The sequence below is a fragment of the Dryobates pubescens genome, chromosome Z (genome assembly GCF_014839835.1).
Source record: "Dryobates pubescens isolate bDryPub1 chromosome Z, bDryPub1.pri, whole genome shotgun sequence".
Lineage (NCBI taxonomy): Eukaryota > Metazoa > Chordata > Aves > Piciformes > Picidae > Dryobates > Dryobates pubescens.
In genome coordinates this window covers 124417522-124440441 of record NC_071657.1, presented here as the reverse complement: position 1 = coordinate 124440441, position 22920 = coordinate 124417522, and the positions used below count along the sequence as shown (strand labels likewise).

Genomic DNA, 22920 nt, shown 5'->3' with positions numbered 1-22920 from the left:
GTTCATCTTGTCACGCTGCACCAATATCTCGGATTTTTGCATCACATGCCTAGCTCTTTCTCAGGCATTATCCCACTTCATATGCCAACAAATTCTGTAACAAATGGCTGAAAGGTGAACAGTGTATAGTTGGCATATAGAAAATATGCAAAATAGTTTTCATCACATTTTTCATTTTCATTATATTATACTTTTCATTATAGAATAGAATAGAATAGACCAGGTTGGAAGAGATCTTCAAGATCATCACGTCCAACCTACCAACTAGTCCAGCCCACCTAATCAACTAAACCATGGCACCAAGCACCCTATCAAGTCTCCTCCTGAACACCTCCAATGACGGTGATTCCACCACCTCCCCAGGCAGCCCATTCCAATGGGCAATCACTCTCTGTAGAACTTCTTCGTAACATCCAGCCTAAACCTCCCCTGATGCAGCCTGAGACTGTGTCCTCTTGTTCTGGTGCTGGTTACCTGAGAGAAGAGACCAACCTCCGCCTGTCTACGACCTCCCTTAAGGTAGTTGTAGAGAGCAATAAGGTTACCCCTGAGTCTCCTCTTCTCCAAGCTAAGCAACCGCAGCTCCCTCAGCCTCTCCTCATAGGGCTTGTGTTCCAAACCCCTCACCAAGTTTGTTGCCCTTCTCTGGACAGATATCTATTTCATTACATTATACTTTTCATTACAGTACAGTGCCTGACGTGCATTTCATTTAATCAATTTTTTTTTTTTAGTTTGTTTTTTTTTTTTTTTTCAATATTTTCTCAAGGTTTTTTCATAGTTCATAGCATTAGTAGCAGCAGCATTTGCTAGCCAGCAGATTAAATACTAGTGGAATATTTTGCCATATTAGGTAAAGATTAGAGCTTTATAATGTATTTTTTAAATTTTTTTTAAGCTTATGTAAATATTCTCCCCCCCTAAAAAAAACCCACCAAACTTTATCATTGCAAAGATAGTTATTAGTAACATCTTACAGCAAGGGTCATCACCCTCACAATGGTTAGATTCCAGAGTGATTAGTTTAAACTTCTTGCACTATGAAATGAAATAGGTCTATGTTTCAAATAGCTGTATGAAAGAAAAAAATGTTCCTTCTAAGAATATAAATGCTGATATCTTTTACCAATTATCTACTCAGACTCTCAGTCGATGACCCTAAACCCAAGATTTTATATACACTGTATGTTAAAATAAAATTTATGCATTGTACATTTCTACTGAAGATGTTAAAAGCAGCAATCAAGATTGGAGTCCCATTGTTAGATACTGTGCATAAACCCCTCAACTTGGATTCCACTCAGCTAAGTTTAAAGGTTACAAACCTACTCTAAACTCATTACTATTAAAGGAGACACTTTGAAATGAATTATTATTCATTGCATCTTAGGAACCTATTTTGTACAATATAATTTTAAATATCAAAAGTAGGAGATAGACCTGTGATTTTTAGAAGCAACTCTCAATAGGAAGGGTAATAGGAACAGGAGATTTTAACTCCTCAATCAATGGCTATGATAGGAACAAGGAATCTCACATACACTCTACCAAATCCTCAGAAGATATTTTTTTGTTGCAAAGAAGAAATTCAGAAGGGGGCATTACACTGTTACTTAATTCTGCAACTCCTGGTAAAATGAAAAGTGAAATGTGTCTCTATGAATGCAATCAAAACCCATCAGAACAAACTTGAAAGACTGTGGGAAAGCATCACTTTTTTAAAGAAAGTAGAAACAAAGACACAAGGAATACCAAAAAGGATAATTAAAAAGGAATAGCACAAGTTTGTAGAATTGAAAGCAGTAAGGTTAAAGAATGAAATTAATTAAAAAAAAGGAAAAACCAAACAGTTCAACTGAAAAAAAATAAAATGGGAAAAGAAAGCAAACCATGTGTTCTTATTCATACTGGCTACAACCCTGATTTTTCTGCCATAGGGCAGAAGGGCTCAGTACCTTATTTGCAGGAGCTTTCAGAAAAAAAATTCATGGACAAACAAAGCAGTTTTAATGATGAGATATGATGGTAAAGCAGAATATAGGCAGAGCATGTTCTATAAGATACAACCTCTGTATGTATGCATGAAGGTAAAGTAGAAGTTCCTTTAGACTAATTAAGACAGTCCATGAAAGAATAGTGATTGTCTTTATGAACCCATGCAGGGTATAAGTGATCTCAGATGCCCAGGAAAAGTAAGCACAATACCTATGTTTATATCAGAGGAGGATCCAGCAATTATACATATAGAATACTTAGAATAAACCCGGTTGGAAGAGACCTTCAAGATCATTGTGTCCAACCCATCAACCAATCCAACACCACCTAAACAACTAACCCATGGCACCAAGCACCCCATCAAGTCTCCTCCTGAACACCTTCAATGATGGTGACTCCACCACCTCCCCAGGCAGCCCATTCCAATGGGCAATCACTCTCTCTGTATAGAACTTTTTCCTAACATCCAATCTAAACCTCCCCTGGAGCAGCCTGAGACTGTGTCCTCTTGTTCTGGTACTGGCTGCCTGGGAGAAGAGACCAACCTCCGTCTGTCTACAACCTCCCTTCAGGTAGTTGTAGAGAGTAATAAGGTCACCCCTGAGTCTCCTCTTCTCCAGGCTAAGCAACCCCAGCTCCCTCAGCCTCTCCTCGTAGGGCTTGTGTTCCAAACCCCTCACCAACTTTGTTGCTCTTCTCTGGACTCGTTCCAGCAAGTCAACATCCTTCCTAAACTGAGGGGCCCAGAACTGGACACAGTTATTGAGCAGTTAGTCTAATTTCTGCAGCCAAAACACCATGCTAGAGGAAATTATGATAGATTCATTTTGAAAACATCTATGCAATGATGAAATTATAAACATACAGCCAGGATAGTAAAAAGTAAACTGTGTTAAATTTGTGTTAAATTGAGTCCTTTTTTTTTTATTTTTTTTTTTTTTATTTGACAAAACATCTGACCTACCAGTGCCAGGAAAAGCAATAGAATTGCTATGCCTTTATTTTACTGATGCTTTTAATAAACTCCCCAAAACAGTCTTACAGTGATAACCTAGGAAATACAGTCTACATCAATGTCAGATTGGCAAGACATGAGCCAGATGCATTCTCCCAAAGTGATGTGTTCATTTGTCAGCAGTTTCTGAGGAACAGATGACTTTGGGGTTTGCCATGGGGTTTTTTTGGTAGACATGGGAATAAATCTGCCACTTGTGTAGGAGGAACGAAGCAGTGCCAAGTGTAAAGCACCAATGTCACACCTTTTTCTAAATTCGGTGAGAGGTAAGAAAAATGCAGCTGCACTAGGATTACTAGCCCTTGCAAAGCACCAAAGAAGACAGCTGATATTCTTTAGGGATGATTCTGCAGAAATTAGTCTCCAGTGGAGAAGCTTAGTGCCAACTGGATGATCACCAAGTTGTAGGCAAACACAGAGATATTGTGCAGCTGAATAAAGCTCCTTAATGCATTCCGCAGTATCTGGATTATCTGTGTGTCCAGTATCGTTAATATTTCAGCTAATAAAAAGCACTCTTTAGAGCTACACTCATCACACAGAAAAAATAGAGTCATTCCTTTCACCCATCCAAGTGCAAGCTAAGTTCTTGGCATTTTTATCATGAAAACAGAAGATGGCATGGAGTATTCTAAAGGCTGAGGAAACAAAATTGTGATGAGTAGTAAACACTTTGAAGAGAAGTATCAGAATTTGTTGTTACTCTGTTAGACTTTAATGATGGTCTAATAAACACCACCATGAAACTGAAGTTGTGCAAAATGCTGTAGGAAAGATTAATGAAATAACATCTCTGCAACCATTTTGCAGAAAGGACTTTGGTTATTATAGCTGATTACAAATAAAATATAGGATAATGTTGATGGAAGAAGTGTATTTGAAAGATGCAACACAAAGATGTATTAAGAGATATGCTGCATATAAAATACAAAACAGACAATTTATTCATTCTTCTATCAGTTACTGAAGTCTCAGTGGGAGTACCACACCAAACTTAAGAATTTTACTGGAGAGAATCCAGGAAAGAGCAAACAAATGATACTAGGTTTCAAAACCAGAAGTAGATCTCAGTGCAGGTAAAGTAATGCTTCTAGGGTATGAATAAAAACATGTTTTCTAGGCATTTGAAGTTGGGCTCTGATCTAACTCTTATGACACAGTAAAGGTGGAATTGGGAAAATTATTGGTAGTCTGAAAAAAGATCATCTCAATGTCTATTAGTAGTCAGCTCCAATGTAACTCATTGTAAGGAATAGATGGGGGGAAAAAAACCCAGAAATAGTAATTCTGTCACTGTATAAAACTGTAGTGTATCTTCTCTAGAATATTGCATGCAGCTTTAATAGAGGTGCCTGGTATGTCAGATAGAGATTGAAGACAGTACAGTGAAACTTAACATTTGTTAAGCAAACTTGAATTATTCAGCCTGGGAAAGAGATAATTAAGCAGAAGAGAGTGATGAAGAGCTACAATAATTGTGAACACCACAAAGTAAGTAAGTAGGGAACTACTTTTCCAATAAAGAATATAAAGAACATCAAATAAAATGCAATTGGTAAGTCCAAACTAACTGGTTCTTTACACAGTGCACAGGGAAGATTTAGAACTTCTTGCAAAGGGTGTCATGGAAGCTGTTTCAAAGTTTGAAATGTGATCAAATTTATAGAAGAAAAGACTAGAAATTAGTTTATTCAAAGACATTATCAGCTTCCAGACACTGCTAAAAGCTAAAATATTCTGAAGAATAGTCCCTATGCATCTTTCTTCTAATTCTGAGATAAGTAAGATCTGTCAGGAAAAACAGAAAGCCCTTAGCTTTTTCAGTCTAGGAAAATAAGATTAAGTGCAAGAAGCAGCTTGTAAAAACTGCAGTGCTGCATGAAGTCCTTTAGAAGGCACAATGATATTTTATTTTTTTTTTCAGTAAGATTAGAAGGAAAAAACAAATTGCTTAATTTTCCCTAACATAATTCAGTATCATGAATTATTATTCATTACACAGCAAAGTTTTGGAACAGTTTTTCTAGGGAGGGTGTAGGATAGCAACTTCCAACTTCATTCATCACTATGATTCTGTGATAATCTGGGTTTATAGATCAACCAAAAATATTCAATCTGAAAAAATGTCCCCATCTCTTCTTCCCTTTAAGACCAGACAGAAGGCATGCTACTGTTCTAAGTGTATTTCCTCTCCACATCTCCTAGAAATTTTAAGAAAAGAAAATTAAATTAAACAAAATAAAAACAAGCAAACAAAACCTACTGTTCAAAATAGATTAAAGCCTCATTAAGTAGCAACTGGGTCTGATGTTTTCAGTCAGTATGATTTATGAATTTTGTTTGCTTTGTGCTGCACACCAGAAAACAAAAGAACTACTCTGGAACCATTCCCTGGGGAAATAAATATATGCAGACTGAGTTCAATTTCAAGACAAGCTGTATTTAACAACAAAACCATGTAAAAACATTAGCTAATTTTCATTATGTTTTAATTGAAACAGTATGATGTAATTACTCATAGTTACTGAAGTATGTTCTGTCCAACATTATCTTCACTAGTTGTTGATGTTTCACCAAATGATAAAGTTGAAAGTGAAGAATTTTCTACCTAAGCTACCTAAGCAAATGTTTTTCATAAATAAGTCTAGGTTTTACACAGAGAAATATGCATTGGATCTATCTGGTGTCTACTATTCCAGCACCGCCTGTGGATTGGTAAAAGAAATTATGGCTCTTAAAATATTTTAATGATTTTTATATAGAAAGTGATTTTATGTAATCCATAAGTAAACTTTAAAAGCAAAATTCTGTCTTCAGGTTCCCTTCTAAATGTAACACTAAAATAAACACAATGTTAAATGAGTACTTACTTTTACTTTAAAACCATGAATATACCACCTGTTGTACAAGGAACCAATACTTTGTATTTTAATAGAAATAATGCACATACATGCATATGCAAAACCTTAAAATTGTTTAGTTTCACTTGAATACCACAGGTATCATCTGTAAATGTGAACATTTGCTGTCTACAACTACCTGAAGGGAGGTTGTAGCCAGGTAGGGGTTGGTCTCTTCTCCCAGGCAACTAGCACCAGAACAAGAAGACACAGTCTCAAGCTGTGCCAGGGGAGGTTTAGGTTGGATGTTAGGAAGAAGTTCTTCATAGAAGGACTTATTGGCCATTGGAATGGGCTGCCCAGGGAGGTGGTGGAGTCACCATCACTGGAGGTGTTTAGGAAGTGACTGGATGGGGTGCTTGGTGCCATGGTTTAGTTGATTAGATATTGTCGGATGATGGATTGGACTCGAAGATCTCAAAGGTCTCTTCCAACCCGGTCTATTCCATTCTATCCTATAAGAAAGCAGTATTTTCTTTTGGAAGACTGACCAAAGAAACGTCTATCCAAAGGGATATTTGTTATTTAGAATTCATTGTATCTGGCCATTAATATACAAAAATTCTGCTTTTCGATATCTCTGAAGCTGCTTTTAATTCTGATTGCTCTGACAATCCTCATACCTTATAAGCCAACAAGTAAATACAAAAAGTATGGTATTGTGATCATCTCATTGAAAATCTATCTAGTAATTTGAAAAAAGGATAAGAAACTGGTGACCTGGTTCCTACGCATATGCTGGCGACACGATTCACCTCATTCTATATTTTGGAACTAGGCTGAAACTAAATTATTTCTGAGAGATAATTGTCTATCCACTTTCTTAAAAATCTTTAAGTGTTCCTATTATCAGGAAGTTAAACTTTATTGTATAAACAGTTACTTTTAAATACTACATAAGGTTGGAACCAGGTTAACAGGTAGCCATAAAAGTAATTATAATGACATTAATCAGACAGCTGCTAGACATTTAAAAAGACATGGTTTGAATTTTGTAGTTTGGAGTGAGAAAATTTTTGTTGTCATTAGAAATGCTACAAGAGTAAGCAGATATTCTGTACAACACTTGACGGACAGCTTTTCTTTGAAGTAGAAGAATGTATCTGAAATTAATAAAAACATTTTATATTTTGCATATGTAAACATCACAACTGTATGCCTAATTAGGCATGAAACCATGCTCTTATAGGATAACAGGTGATATTTAACGGGAAGAGAATAGTTGCCTGCTTAAACAACAGCCCAGAGAGAACGGAATGAGCCAGAGGCACTGGCATCCATTTAAATATGCTATGCCATTTTCAACATAATTAGTTATCTAATTGCAAACCCAAACTTAGTCAATGCATTTGCACATGTAATTAATTACAGTTTGTTTAAAAGCACTTCATTTGTAGTGCTTTATTCTTCATTTCCTGCAATTCACATTACCAAAGGATAGATTAGATTTTCAAAAACAGAGACAAATACATAAAATTAAGACAGACATTAAATAAATGAAAACACTAGAGGGTAATATACCATTAACCTATCTACAATTTCAGAAGTATACCTATTCTTTTTTTGTTTTCCTGAAACTCTTTTAACCATTTCAAGATGCAATATATCTAAATTCTAGCAATTACATGTTAAAAGACTCTAAGTGTTCTGTATAAACAATGCATCAACTATATAGATCAGATTCACATTGTAAACTTCATGAAGGTAATTAACTGTGACCAAATAAAGCCTTTATTTATTGGTATTTTGGATTTGTGTCACACTAGCATCTAGAATTTCTATTAGATCACCAGAAAGCACAATACAAAAGCATCTTCTCTAAAGTAAGAAATAATATAAAGATTTTCATAAGTGCCTAAACAAAGGGTTTACAGAGATGTACCTTTTTGTTGGAAGTGGTTTTGCTTTTTGTTCATTTGTTGGTTGGTTGGGGTTTTTTTGTCTGTGAAACACCAAATAAACTAGGCAATGTTGATGGTGTTTACTTGAATCATTAGTGAGCAGAGGATGCAGTTCCTCTGGCTGAGAAGAATCATAGAATGGTTTAGGTTGAAAGGGACTTTAAAGATCATTTAGTTCCAACTTCCTTGCCATGGGAAAGGACACTTCCCATTAGAAGGTTCTCAAAGCTCCATCCAACCTGGTCTCGAACACTTCAAGAGAGGGGGCATCCATAACTTCTCTGGGCAACCTGTACCAGTGTCTCACCACCCTCAGCTTAAGTAATTCCTTCTGTATACCTATATTTCTTCTATACACCAGAACTGCCATTTTTCAAACCTATACTGCATGTCCTGATCAATCTATGAAAGCTCTTATCCAAGTACCCATTCAGTGTCATTCAGAAATTGTAGTTCTCACCATAATACAGAAACCTGATTATTATTGTTCTATCAGCCAATGTTCTCAGGAATTCTCATTAGCTTTAATGAACAATAAATGGTATTTATATCTATATACATTTGGCATTTTTTAATTTGGGGGGATGGGACCTCTTCTTTTTCAGTCTGAATATCTGGGTTGCAGCACAGACAGGTGGAGTTTCATGACAATGCAGTTCTTCTCTGGATTTTCTGTGCCTGAAATAAGTCAATTTTAAACTTACCCAGGGCCTTGTTCTGCTGTAGCAAATAATATCAGACTAATGGCATTCTGATATTACACTGATGAGAGTATGCTTTGGTCACTCATGTAGTCAAGACTTCACTTTTAAAACAACACTAAAAGTAACTGATGGAGATTTGGTCAGAAATCGAGGTGCGTTCTATTCTAAATATCCAATGAGGAGTATAATCAGAACTTGGCTGAGATGGAATGGAGATAAATCTGTGTGAAACTGGAACTACACTTAGTTTTGCAAACATGGTTTCTTTTCTGAAGATGCAATTTGAAACACAGATTTTATTTTGGAACTTGAGATTCACATAGTATTGCATCTTGTGCTGAGGACTACAGACTCCAGCAATATGATCTTTATGCTTTACTTAATTATGGCGTCTGAAAAGCTGACATGGAATAAACATGACTAATGATTCTGATTATGTCTCAACTGCTGACCTATCCAACAATCTCTCTGCAAAGAACTTAGTAGGGTGATCACAATTGATGTTGTTTATATGTCTGACATCAGAAATAAGTATTGCAGCAAATCACATTTCTGTCTGTGCAATACTTTGAGATTAAAAAAAAAAAAGAAAACAAAATAACTATCTTGAATTTAATATAAATGTAAGGGGCAATGTGTGGGAACTTTCTCATTCTCAGGATAAGTAAAACATTTCATTCTCTCTCCAGGCCTAAAGAGATGCAAATCTTTCTTTTCTTTTTTTTTTTTTTTTTTTTTAGATATGTCCTATTCATGACAATATCTTTAGAATAGAATAGAATAGAATAAACCAGGCTGGAAGAGACCTTCAAGATCATCACGTCCAACCCATCAACCAATCCAACACCACCTAAACAACTAACCCATGGCACCAAGCACCCCATCAAGTCTCCTCCTGAAAACCTCCAATGACAGTGACTCCACCACCTCCCCAGGCAGCCCATTCCAATGGGCAATCATTCTATGTAGAACTTCTTCCTACCATCCAACCTAAACCTTCCCTGGCACAGCCTGAAACTGTGTCCTCTTGTTCTGGTACTGGCTCCCCGGGAGAAGAGACCAACCCCCAGCTGGCTACATCCTCCCTTCAGGTAGTTGTAGAGAGTGGTAAGGTCACCCCTGAGTCTCCTCTTCTCCAGGCTAAGCAATCCCAGCTCCCTCAGTCTTTCCTCTTAGCGCCTGTGTTCCAAACCCCTCACCAACTTTGTTGCCCTTCTCTGGACATCTTCCAGCAAGTCAACCTCCTTCCTAAACTGAGGGGCCCAGAACTGGACAGAATACTTGAGGTGGTTGTGGCCAATGTGCAGAACCCGGCACTTGGATGTGTTAAATCTCATGCCGTTGGACTCTGCCCATCTGTCCAGCCTGTCAAGGTCCTTCTGCAGAGCCTCTCTACCCTCCAGCAGATCAATTCCTGCCCCCAGCTTTGTGGCATAACTTTAGCAAAAGAAAAAAAAAGAAAAAAAGCCTAACAAGAGGGAAAACCAAACACTTTAAGTTGTTCAGCTTAATTTGTTTTCAAATTTGCATTTATTGCCAGATGCTGTGACTGTCAGTTAGAGAGTTTCAGGTACTTGAGAACACCAGCTTAGCAATCTTTCCTTGTTTTAAGAGACATGGAGTTTATTCCTCCAATCTGGTTCTATTTAATCTAAGCAGAATTTGTCTCCAGTGAGTAATGGATGTTTTGAATTTCTTTTAATGAAAGTCAGTGTTTAAGCATATATTATACACTTAATTATATTTAGACTAAAAGCTTCAGTTGCCTGTAAAGTGACAACAGAGAATCTAGGTTTGAATAGCTGAATCATGATTCATTTCAATCCATTTTTCAATTCTGTTCCAAGCAGACCTCTCTTACATCTCTTGATTCTTGTCAAATTTGGCAGGGTTGGGTTTTTTTCTCATTCATGTATACACCACATATACATACTTATAAAATTACATTTATGTGAGCAGATAGATGGTCTATGTATAAATTGAAAAATCCATGTACACTATATAAAACATTTACATGCCTTATAAGTTTAACAAAATCAGTGCTTTATTTCTGTCCTTACTGCAAGTTGTCACAGCCAGTGATCTATACTAATTTCTTCTGCAGAATAAAACAGCTGTCCAAGTAATCATATGTTAAATAGTATCTACAAGACAAATACATTAGAAGCCAGTCACACACATTAATGTTAGGGATACTCTTCTATTAAAGACCCTTCTTCAAATATCAACCAGCTAGGGCACTTGGAAGACAAGGATGATTCAAATACAAATAGCTTTCACTCATTGCTGTTAACACTCCAAAGATGTACACCATCCTTAAGATAACTTCACATACACAGAAGAAAATTCCAAGAACAATTTCCATACAATAAATTACTCAAAAGATTTAAGTCCCAAAAGGTTCCTGGGTGTTTGCCAAAACTTCAGCATGATATTTTTAATTGCTTCTCACAAGCCATCTAACTTGTTACAAAGAGTGACTTGTGTCCCCACACATAAGTCACTGGTGCTATTTTAGGTAGACTACTGAGACATTCTCATGACAAGGACAGCTATAATGCAGTGTTCTAGAGGATTGTGCCTTACTAAAGCTGTAGTTTATAAGACCAGACAGGATAACTAGAACATCTAAAATGCTACTAGAAAGGTATATTTAAGCAACTGAATCCCACCTATAAACCCTGCAAATGTTACAGTTTTCCATTATAAATTAAAGGTTATTTATCCCTCAACTTTCAATTGTTTATTATAAAAGACCATGGAGTCAAAAACTTCAAATATTCATTACATTATTTTCATTCAGCACTGAATATACATGGAAAATGATCATAGCAAGAAACGCTTTTTAGCATCTAAAGAAATAACTGCCAAGAGAAGAAATAAAACGCATCCTTCAGCAATATAACTTAATCTCTTGCCCTTGTCCTGGCAACAAGTCAGCATCTGATGGTTAAGTACAGCAGAACAGAACTGTCTCATGTTTGGACAGCTGTCATCCAGCACCCTGATATACCCCAATGTTACTGGGAAATGGTTTTACCTTGTAAGCATGGCCTTGTGTCACTGAGCTGCAAAACTCCAATATGTCTCTGATACTGGGGTTTTAGTCATCCTTTTTCTTGTCATCCCTCTTTCACCTCTCACTTTGAGCTTTTGCTTTATAACTTTATTGTCAGGAATATGTAGGGCTTAGTAGAGAACATTAGCAGATAAGTACTTACACAGCCCAGAAGCAACATCCAAAAATACACACCTACAGAACTTCACAATCAGTTAAATGAGTGCAGCATCTGCACCTGATCAGTGTGCTGTGGTCAACACAATCAATGCTAATGTGTAAGAGAAATCAGCTGGGACAGCAAGTGCCTCCTGCTGTAACTACATAGTTGTTGGGGGAAGTGTTATGGGGAGCATGTGCAGTATCAGAGAAAATTATGGGAAGAAGATATCTTGCGTGGGGATGTCCCCAGCTCTTCTTTCCTAGTGGTCTTTGGTGTATGTTTCTCTTTTCATTTTATTTAAATTGAAATAATTTTTAAAAAGTAGATTTTTTTTCATTAATTGTATGTATGCCATCAACTATGGAGGTCACAGGTAAGCCTGTATGCTCAGCCTTTAAGCAACACAGAAAATAGTCCAGGTTTTAAGAAGCCTTCTACAAAAATCAGTAGACGTTTACATAGCATTCCTGACATTACCTGCTGCTTTTGACCATATTTGGGTAATCTCAAGCATGAATGATGGAAAGAAGATTCAGAATGCTACTAATTATAAGAGCAAAATAGTTTGTGTGGCCCAGACAGAAGGAAAGTAATTGAGGTGTGGGGAGGGAAACAATTGTATTAACTGTACCTTTTTATTCTCTCAAAGTATTTCAACTGATGGAGAGAAACAGATTGGTTAATAGTCCACAGAGATTTGTTATTACTTCAGAAATTGACCCAAATTTTCAGATTATGTGTAGCAGAGATCCCAAAAGAAAATATCTAAAGCTGATGTAACTCAAACTATTGAAATACTAACAATATTTCCCAGCAGAGGGAGAAAAGAATTAGGAATCTAAAGCTTTCTTCAGAGAAATAGAGAAACCAAATTAAAGAAGCCACATCCTAACAGGTTTATTACATCTCAGATAATTCAAAATATTGAAGATTTTTTAGATAGTTTGAGGAAACAAACACTGCAGACAAACATCAGAAAGTGCTTTCAACTTAACTATCTAAATCTGATAATGGAGAAACAAGTAGTTGAACTTTGTCTTCACAGGGAAGGAAATGTATCAGTTCATTATTTCCCTTAATTGCCTTCCAGATACATGACAAAATTTAGCCCTCTTCTGTCCCATGTGAGAGAGCTCTTGATAGAGGCTAGAAAGTGTTCCATATTAACCTCTGTCTCCTTGCAATTAGAATTAACATCAGCTGCATAAAACTTACACAGGAATGAAAAATATTCTGTACCTAAAAATTCCTTACGTTACTTTTGGCCTTTTCATAAATTCAGCTCAAAGAGTTAATTGTGTTGAAATAAACATTAGCATCATGCCTAAGGATACAATTTTTTACCTGGCTGTGGAGTGTTGGCAGCATAGATGCTGAACCTAAACTGTAGAATAACTCATTAGGAAATATGCAATAGCTGTGGCAAGATTTACTACAAATATGCTTGAATAGTTTTTAAAAATTAATATTATGTTGCCATGCTTGTCTTAATTAGCTTTCTTCTTCATTTACAAAGCATATCTGTCTGGTTTATGAACTTAGCCTCTATTGCTCATTCTTGAAAAACCTGTTTAATTAAGTTTTAACTGCTGCATAAGATTTAGAAACAGTAGAATGACTTTTATTACTAGAAAACTAAACTCTTCTTTTAAATACGATCATACCTACATATACTATATCAGAAATATGATGAGACACATTCCATAATACTCCTGAATAGACACATGATACTGCTACATTTAGTTATATATGCCATCCATCTCCATGGTGTTACATGTAGGCAATTTTTTTTCTTTTCTTCTTTTTTTTTTTCCACAGAAAGTTTCACTAGCAGTGGAACTGTGATTAATTTAGCCAATCACCAAGTCAGTCCCTTGAAAGCCATTAAAGGTCACCTTCCTTTTTTAGGTATGCACTTATTTCTCATCTGTTCATTGATTTCCTTACCCATTATTCTATCTCTTTTAGAGGTCCATCACTTATTAGACACCCACCTCTACGAGTTTTGTCTTTCAATTATTGCAAATCCTATTACAATCTCTTTCAGCATTTATCACTTGCTTCCCTTCATGCTACGTAAATGATTAAATATTAACTTATTTTTACTATATATACAGAATTGAAGCCTAGTCATTAGAAATGCTAACTGGGATATACCTACAGTTCCAGAAATACATGACATAGAGTGTATCATAATTTATTTTTGGCTGAATATTAACAAGCTTGTGGCACAATGGTCAGCAAGCAGAAATTATTTTTGCAATCACTGCCAACAGACTAGACCAAAGCAGAAAATATCTTTGGCTCCCCTACACACAGATGCCAGAGACCCCATTTAATGACGTCTCACCCATTATACCCAAAATACACTGCAGTATGATCACACAATTTACTCCACAGCAGCAGAATGTCAACAATAGCCAGTTCTATAATAATGAAAAAAGATAATAGTCATTTTCCCTCCTGTTCTCATTTGAATCTCATAACCACGGAGGTGATCAATTTCAGAATCTTATTAGTTCTGCTACTGTGAACTATTCAGGCCCTAATTTCAAGATCATTTGGTAGTGAAAAACTAGGGAGGCAATCTTTTTAAATGAACACTTTACAATTAATATTTCTACCAACTTATAATTGCAAGCTTTACATAATAGCAAACACAATTATTTCAAAAATTTCAAATTGAAACATGGACAATTATTGCACAGGGAGGTCCAACAGTGTTTTTGAAAAATAGGCACAGGCACTATAAAATTTGTGAGGCTGTAAATCTAATGAAGAAATGAAGCAAATAAGTGGGAAACTTTACACTATTTTTCTAAATTTATATATATATATATATATCTCAATATATCATCATCACTTCGTTCTGTGTTGAATTCCATATTAGTTACTAAACTCAACAGAAAAATGCAAAATGTTAAAAACAACTGAAGAGGTGATTTTTTTCTGTTCATTTTGTTTGGTTTACATATGTTCTTCCCCTCAAAAGTGTTTTAGCTGGATTTAGACTAAACTCTCTCATTTTCCTTGACATTAACACAGCTAACTTGGTTCACACCAGCTGAGAGTCCGATTCTCTGAGAGTATTTCAGATGATCACAAGCAGCAGTGCCAGTGAATTTTAAGAAATGGCTGTGCTTCAGCTGGAGTTGGTAAGGAAACATGTGGTTCCTAATTGCAGTGCCAAGTATATGGTGTTCAGCTGCTTTCAGCAGTTCTAGAAGGGAGCCCAGATGAAAGCAACAGAAAGATGAGCAATTAGAAAATAAAAAAAGGAAAAACAAACAAACAAACCAAAACACACCACACCACAACAGTTTAGAAGCAAAGTATGTTGTGGCTTATATATATATATATATATGTATATATACACAGCTCCCAAAGTGATGTAACTGCATCAGCTGAGTGGAGATGGAAACTTATCTCCTTTATGAGATTGGAGTGGTACTATGTACACAGTCAGCTTAAATAAGTCATGTGAGTGAGCAGTATCTCCAGTGGTGGAGGATGGGAGGAAGGAGGGAAGACCATGTGTAGGTATGGAAGGTGGGGAGACAAAACCAACACCTTTTCAAAACTACCAAGTCAGTCACTTGCAGTGACCTGATCATGACTTGAAACAGTTCTGTTCCTTCAAAGTAGACAAAGGAATTCAGCCAAAAACAAAGCCAAAAATCAATGAACCAAAAGTCATCACTAGGACTCTGAAGCCAGGATAATAATGCGGAAAAAAAACCAACCCCATACTGAGTAGTTTACAAGTTCATTTTCTGCTCAGGAGGTCTCTAGTCCAAATGCCTGCCCACATTAGGGTTAGCTAGAAGACCAGGTGAGGTTGTTGAAGGCTTTATCCAATCAGGTCTTGAATACCTCCAAGGATAGAGACCACAGCTTCTTTGGCAACTGCCCCATTTCCTGACCATCTTCATGGAGAAAATTCTTCTGTGTGGTCTGAACCTCTATTGTTTCAAGTTATGTCCATTGCACCACTGTGCCTGGCTCCATCTTCTTGCTAACCACCCCATAGGTACTGGGGGCTTGCTGTTAGGTGACATTAAAGCCTCCTCTGTTCCAAGTTAACAAGTCCCTCTTCACCAGCCTCTCTTAAAAGAGCAGGTCCTACAGCCTCTGACCAGCTTGAGGGCTTAGGAACCTCTGGTAAACTTGTTCAGATTGTCAGTGTCTTTCTTGTACAAAACTGGACACAGAAGTCTATGCGTGGTCTGTGACACAATGGTATTTTGGTATTTTTCATCTCCTAAAACAGCATTTGTGTGTATTACATCTATGCTCATGTTTGTGTGTAAAACCTATGGAAAGGCCTCAACATCCTAGAACATAATTTTGTAGAAAATAAAGACCTGCTTATTAACAGTATTATCCATTCTTAGATTGGTCTCTACTCAGTGTTCAGAACATGGAAGCCATTCAGGAGAAGTAAACTGGTGGATACTTGCACTGTAGAGAGCTTCATGGCTGACCAACAGTGAGATAAAACAGTAGAAATTACATGCACTTAGGTGTAAGTATAAGTACAGTCAAGACAGACTATGGTACTTCAATAGTACTTTTCCCAACTCCTCTCCCAGATTCATGTTCCTATCTTTGCAGTTTTTAATGATAAAGATGTAAAGTGCTTGCCTGCCTCTTTTTTTCCTTAATTTGATAACATAATAGCACAAGATAGAATGGTCCTTCACACAGCTACAGTTAATGCTGGCAATAAGGGTCTGAAGACACACTTCTTGCATATACTTGAGTATACTTCACATAACTATGAGCTGCATAACTGCAAGGATTTATTGAAAGCCATGAGAAATGTTACTCCAAGGTGCCTACAGAGTATTTTTAAAACTTCCCCGCTGCTTATTACTGTGGCAGATTAAAATAGTCTTTGAACACTACTGAGACTTGTTATGCACAGTGTTCAGAGATACACTATCTTAAAAAAGATGCTGCTTTTTGCATTTTAGTGTGGCTTATTTAATTAAACATCCATACAAAAAAAAAAAGTTTAAAAAGGAAGAAATAAGAATGAAACCTTTTCTCCCTCCTGTAGATGCAGTTGCCATTCGTGTTCTGCTTCAAGCACAGACTAACAGAAAGCAGCTGAGCTGCAATTGCAATTGCATACTAAATTTTTAGTACTTTGGGGATTTTAGTTACTAGTGTGAATAGTAGCTCTGTGAAAACTAGTGTTATTGATGGTATCTCTTTTATTGTCTCTTAGTGTTGTCCAAATTATACCTTCTCACTTCAGAAGTAATAGGATATGTTCTTATTTTTCCTGTATGATAATACAGCAAATTCTGTACAATCTCAGAGAATCATATTACATTGGGTTTTGGTTTTTTTCATTAGTGTTAAGAGTTCCAGAGGTCACACTGGGTCTACATTATAACTCCATTGTTTTCAGTGTATTTTTACACATTAAACCAACTGAAACATAAGAAAAATGGTATTGATGACACATATGATCTTTTATCAATCCTACTGCTGCTATCAGTACTTGGAAGAAGAAAATGTCACTTTAAAATCTTATGGCTATTAAAGGAATTCAGAATTTGCTGCATGGAGCAATGGGTAAACACTGCTGTAACATTAACACTGACATTTTCCATGTGGAAAAAAAGGTACAAAATTAGTGTGGAAAATCACATCTTTTCTTTTTTCCAATTTTCATATTTGTTGCCTATGTGAAAAAGTATTTTAACCTCTATTTTCTGAAAATATAGTACTTTATTTTTCCCTGAAATTTAACTTTCTCTTCTTATTCTTTCTGCCTCATCACACACTTCCTCAAATATTATGCAACCTCTTCTCTATATTTTATAGTGAGTATGAAGAATGGCAGATTTTAGAAATCCAGCTTTGCAGACCTTCATTACTATACCTAAAGATCTACAGAACCTTAGAAATTCGTTATGGATACAGAAAACCTTCATCTCTGGTTTGTCAAATTGTTTTTATAGCTTAAAGCTGTTGTAACAATATATACTTCCATCATCTGCATTTCAAGAAATGGAATCCAGTCATGCATATGGAAATGGAATCATAATTGATGGAAACTCTGTTTAGGAAACTTGAAAGGGCATGATAAATGTTGAAGAGTCATGGCAGAGAGGTATAGCCGGAACCTACGAAAAAGTTTCATTAGCTTAAAAAAATCCCTCTGTACCTAATGAAAAGTAGTGCAAAATACAGTACATAAATGCTGTGAGATATGTTTTGTGTACATGGCTACAAACCAGAAATATTTTGGAAGATGGAAGTTTTCATCTAAGAAGTAGCTATTACATCTTTTAACTACAAAAAAACACAAAATCAGAATAATATGAAGACTAATTAGTTGAAAGGAAAAAATGTTCCAAAACATGTAATCTCTGAGGACAGTGCTGTGTCTCTGCAGAGTACAAATAACATCTTACTAGCACTCCTGTCAGGGTGGATCCCCACACTCACAGATCTATACTCACAACCCAGAGACAATGAGCTTCATGAAGAAGTGAATATGACAGAACCATAAACATAGCCTGTGTATCATGACCAACTCTCATGCCTAGTCTTTTTATATCTTTTACTGATATTCCAATTTTCTGTTCTAGCTTTGAGCCATTTTAAGCAGCACCCTACCACATCACCAGTACCTCAGAACAGTTATGGGAAGTCTGTTTTTTTGTCAGGGCAGGAAGAGTGTGGAAATGGAACAAGACTCTTATTACAGTAAGTAGTGAACATAAAATTATTTCTGTGTGATTAAATGGCAAAAGGTCTGGATACAATCCCTGGTGTGTGTTTACCCTGAAGATATTACATATAAAGATATTCTTCTGGCACAACACTGGCAAAGTCTGAGTTTTTCTGAAGGCTATTCTGCTTCCTGGAGGCAGGCAGTAATTTTTTTAGTATAATCTAACACCTTTCAGAGTCTCTGCATGAGGACAGGTGCTTCGTGGAACAATTATCCCAGGTCCTCACTGAAAACAAATGGCAGTCACCATTCTCTGATGAAACTGAGCTGGTTTCATGCTGAAGGAATACTGGACATCACCCCCTCTCTGAGAAAAAAAAAAAAGGTTACCGAACACTGGCCTGGAGTAGTGAAGAGTTCATGCAAAGCTGAAAGGGTACTTTTCCAAATGTACAGAATGAACAGATTTTGGGTCTATTTTGAGACAGTGCAGGGTATATTCTAAGGCAGAAAGAAGTTGCACTGTGATTGCTGCAGTCAATAGCTGCTGCTGGGCTTTATTTTACACCATTCTCTAAACCTTTATCAAACCTTATTATGTTTCTGTCCTTCCTAATATTCTGTAAGAATAGTTTCTGCAGTTTAACAATAGGCTTGTAGCAAAAGTTGAAAAGTTACTGAAGCTTGGTTTAGACCAACAGCCTAACTATATAACGAACTATCTCTGCAATATCATGCTAGAGAAATGATGAATATTGCCTTATTTACATCTTCAGAGCAGTTTTGCAAGAAGCACCAATTAAATGCAACATAATTTTGCTGAGCCATTTGGTCCTTAGAACACTGATTCTTAAATACACTAATAGCCTTAAAAATCTTTTTTTAAATTACTCTTTCTAGGGGCTCATAAGTTTTAGATCAGGTACAGTACTAAGAAGCATACCAAGCCTCTGCAGATCTGTGCAGCTGTGACACACATAAGGTAAACAGCAAGTTACTGAACAGACTTAATTTTAAATGTTAATAGTTTCATCTCAGTTTTGGTTTACCTTGCATAAACCTTCAATAATTTGTGTTACTAAAAGCATACCTTAACTAATATGTAATAGATTACTATAGATTTTTACATTTCCACTAGTGTATTAAAGATAAATGAGATTTAATAAGCTTAATTTTTAGTTATTAAGTGTTTTATAAAAATAATATTAATTTTTCACCAATTAGATTATATTGACTTTTAAAATAAGGCCTTTGGAAGAATTAACATTTAAACTGTCTACAGTAACCTACATAAAGTTAATTCTCCTGTGAATCTATGGGAGACAAAACAACCTGATGTATGGGAGCTACCCTTTGCGATACTGTCTATGTAAGCTGACCTATAGATTCATTCTCAAGGGCTGAATGGTGATTGTCTATCTGCTTTTTAAATGCTTTTGAGGAGGAAGTTCTACCAGCTTATCCAAATTAAATTACCTGTTATAGGTTTGTGGCATGTACCACACACTTCCAGAGATTTACAAGACACTCCCATGCTCACTTCACCTGACCTATCAACTAGATTGGAAGGAAGCACAGAATTTTTAAATACTAGAATTTTGATTCAGAGAGTTTGTAGCATTTTTCAATCCCTCACAGCATATTTCAGGAAGTAAAGTAGTATGTATTCCATAATGAAAGGTTAAAATAGACCTCTTCTGGATCTCTCACCTCCATTCCTTTAAAAAAACAAAACAGAAGTCTGTCATTGTTATTTTTAAAATGTCACAACTTTTACCTTATTCAATTCTTTTAGGAAAGAAGAACTGAAAACCAGTATTTTTCTACTGTAGAGTCATAACACCTGAACTCAAGACAAAATATAAGGAGCATTTCATGTGATACTAATGACTCTGCCCAATTGTTCTTTCATTACATTCAGTAATTAACAAATTGTGAAATGCTAACTAACTTACTTTAAATTATACAATATGAAAACACACAATTCTTGTGACAAATTATATGGGATCATGCACCAAATACACTGAATAAAGATAATTCATTCATTTATGAAAGCATAACTACAAACTCACAGACCACATTGTCTATCCCCTATCTCATGGAGATAGACACCTTTCAATTGACAATTTACAGACCTTTTTCACAATGAGACTGGAAGACTCACCATTGGAAACATGTATTAATTCTGTCACATGACACCAAGCAAAATTTGCAGAGCAAAATAGAATGTGTACATGGTACTGACCTTCCAGATAAAATGTCCAACACAACACAACTCTCTGTACCACCTTTCTGCAGAGCCATTGTACCCAGAAACAGGCACACGTGTGCTGGATCACCACTATAACTAAGTGATGATTCCCATTTTTGTGTACCCTGGAACTGAAACAACTGCTCTGTAATAAGACTGGGTGACTTCTCAGCAATAAGGAATTCTGATTGATCAGTGGAGCACTAAAGACAAAAGGGCTTAATGAAGTGGGGGCTTTAGCATACAGGCATACAAAAACTGTATATAAAGAAAGAGGATGTTCAAACATTCCTGTATATATTAGGTGTGCATCACATTTCATTTATACCAAAAAAGAGTCAGAACAATGGGGGGAAATCCCATATTTTCTGATACATTTTTGTACAAGATCTATGTTACTATCAGGTTCATTCAGGGCATTCTATGCTGATAAAGAATAATTCAATATATAAAAATACAAAAGCAAAGAATCTTAAGGTATCAAAACAAAATCTTTGGTTTGTAATACAGACTATCTTCAGACATCAAGTCAAAAAGTCTTCTATTTATGATTTCTACACAGGCTTTCAGTTACCAATTGCCTGTTTCAGTCACAAATATCTTCGTCACGTAACTGCTTACAGCATCATTATAAAAACAAAACAAAACAAAACAAAATCTAGAAAAATCTTGCCAGGTTTGCTGTTTTATCTATTATCTAAGATTTTGCTTTACTCTAGTGCTGTGAAAAGTGACAAGTATTGCTTACATTTCCTACACACATAGAATTAAGGAATAATTATATGTAATAAAACCGAATTATAACAGTCCAATAATTTATGCTTTATCATAAATTTAAAAAGCACTGGGACAGTTCTCATGTATTCAAACAGAAGAAAATGCACATCTGAATTACTAAGATTAATATTTAGATCAACAAATTAGTCTAATGTGTTTTACCACATCATCATACAGTTTTCTGTGTCCATGAATGATTCACTAACTTACAGGGTGGTTAGTACTTTGCACACACTCTCACTGTTAGGCTCCACACCTTTGTCCATATGGCCAAGAAGACCCCCAGAAGTCAATGAAAAGTTCAGAGTCTTCAGGTATTTGAATGCACAGCATAATCAATTTTCTGCAGCTGGAATTTAAGTTACTAAATGTATTCTGTGTTACCAAAACTACATTTAGCTTCAAAAATTCAGACAAATGTTAATAATACAGAACAGAGAAAACTGACAAGAAGTTGCTTTATATTGCTATAGCTCTCTGACATTGCTACAGAAATGAATGAGGAATATTGAATCACAACTACCAGTCTTATCACTTACACGAATTACACCACCAGTATCACTATGCCAAGTACCTTTTCAAGGACATAGGTCTATAAAAGGCATAATTCAGCAGCACACACCGCTCTGTGTTTTTAATTCTTTAAAGATATAGCTAATTATAGCTGCAGATGTCCATAGTTTTTAGACATCACATTATATACTTAGTGTCTGTTATTTCAGGTATTTTGCTTCAAAGATGTCAGAAGTTGTTTTCCTTTCTCAAACTGAGATGACTGAGAATTTTTTGATAACAGAAATTATATTGACTGCAAGAGGGGAAACCAAAAAAGACACAGATATGTTCCATGGTGTCCAAAAGTCTACCACTTGCTTCTATTAAGGAGGTCCCGTTGACAACACACTCAAATCATTGGTTTGAATTGCAGCTGCCAAATACTAAGTATTCACTACATGAGAGCAAAAATCAGTATTTAAATGAATTCAGTCTCCATCTGCCATACTGGCTGAGAGGTCTCACAGTCATTCCGGGATTTATCCTTGCAGTTCTATGCCAATTCTTTTCTGTACCTGGGGAAAACCCCCCAACTTTTCAAACAAGCTTTTTCATCAAAATACTACTGTTCTCCCAGAAACATTTTATTTACATTTACTAATTTATTTCCATCCAGCCCCAGTAAGAAGGCCTACCTGTCAGAATAAACCAAATCTTTAAGTACTGTAGAGCCCACTCTTGCTACAATTTTTTTCTGATAGAATAATTTACTCCAAATGAGTTCCACCATATTCCCTACAGATTCCTACACACTGCAGTGAAGACTGTTATCTATGAAGATCCTCTGTCTCTAAAATAAAATTTAAAATGATAAAAAACAAACCTGAAGCAAACAAGCAAATAAAAAAAAAAATTAAAAAGGACCCCACTTTTTTTTCCAACCACAGTATGAAACAGAATCTCTAAA

General features: G+C 35.9%; 1 protein-coding gene across 1 annotated transcript in view; it reads right to left on the bottom strand.

Moving 5' to 3' along the window:
- The window catches only part of IMMP2L (inner mitochondrial membrane peptidase subunit 2), a 438966-nt gene that overhangs the window by 115887 nt on the left and 300159 nt on the right, over positions 1-22920 (bottom strand). The gene's annotated exons all lie outside the window — the stretch shown is intronic.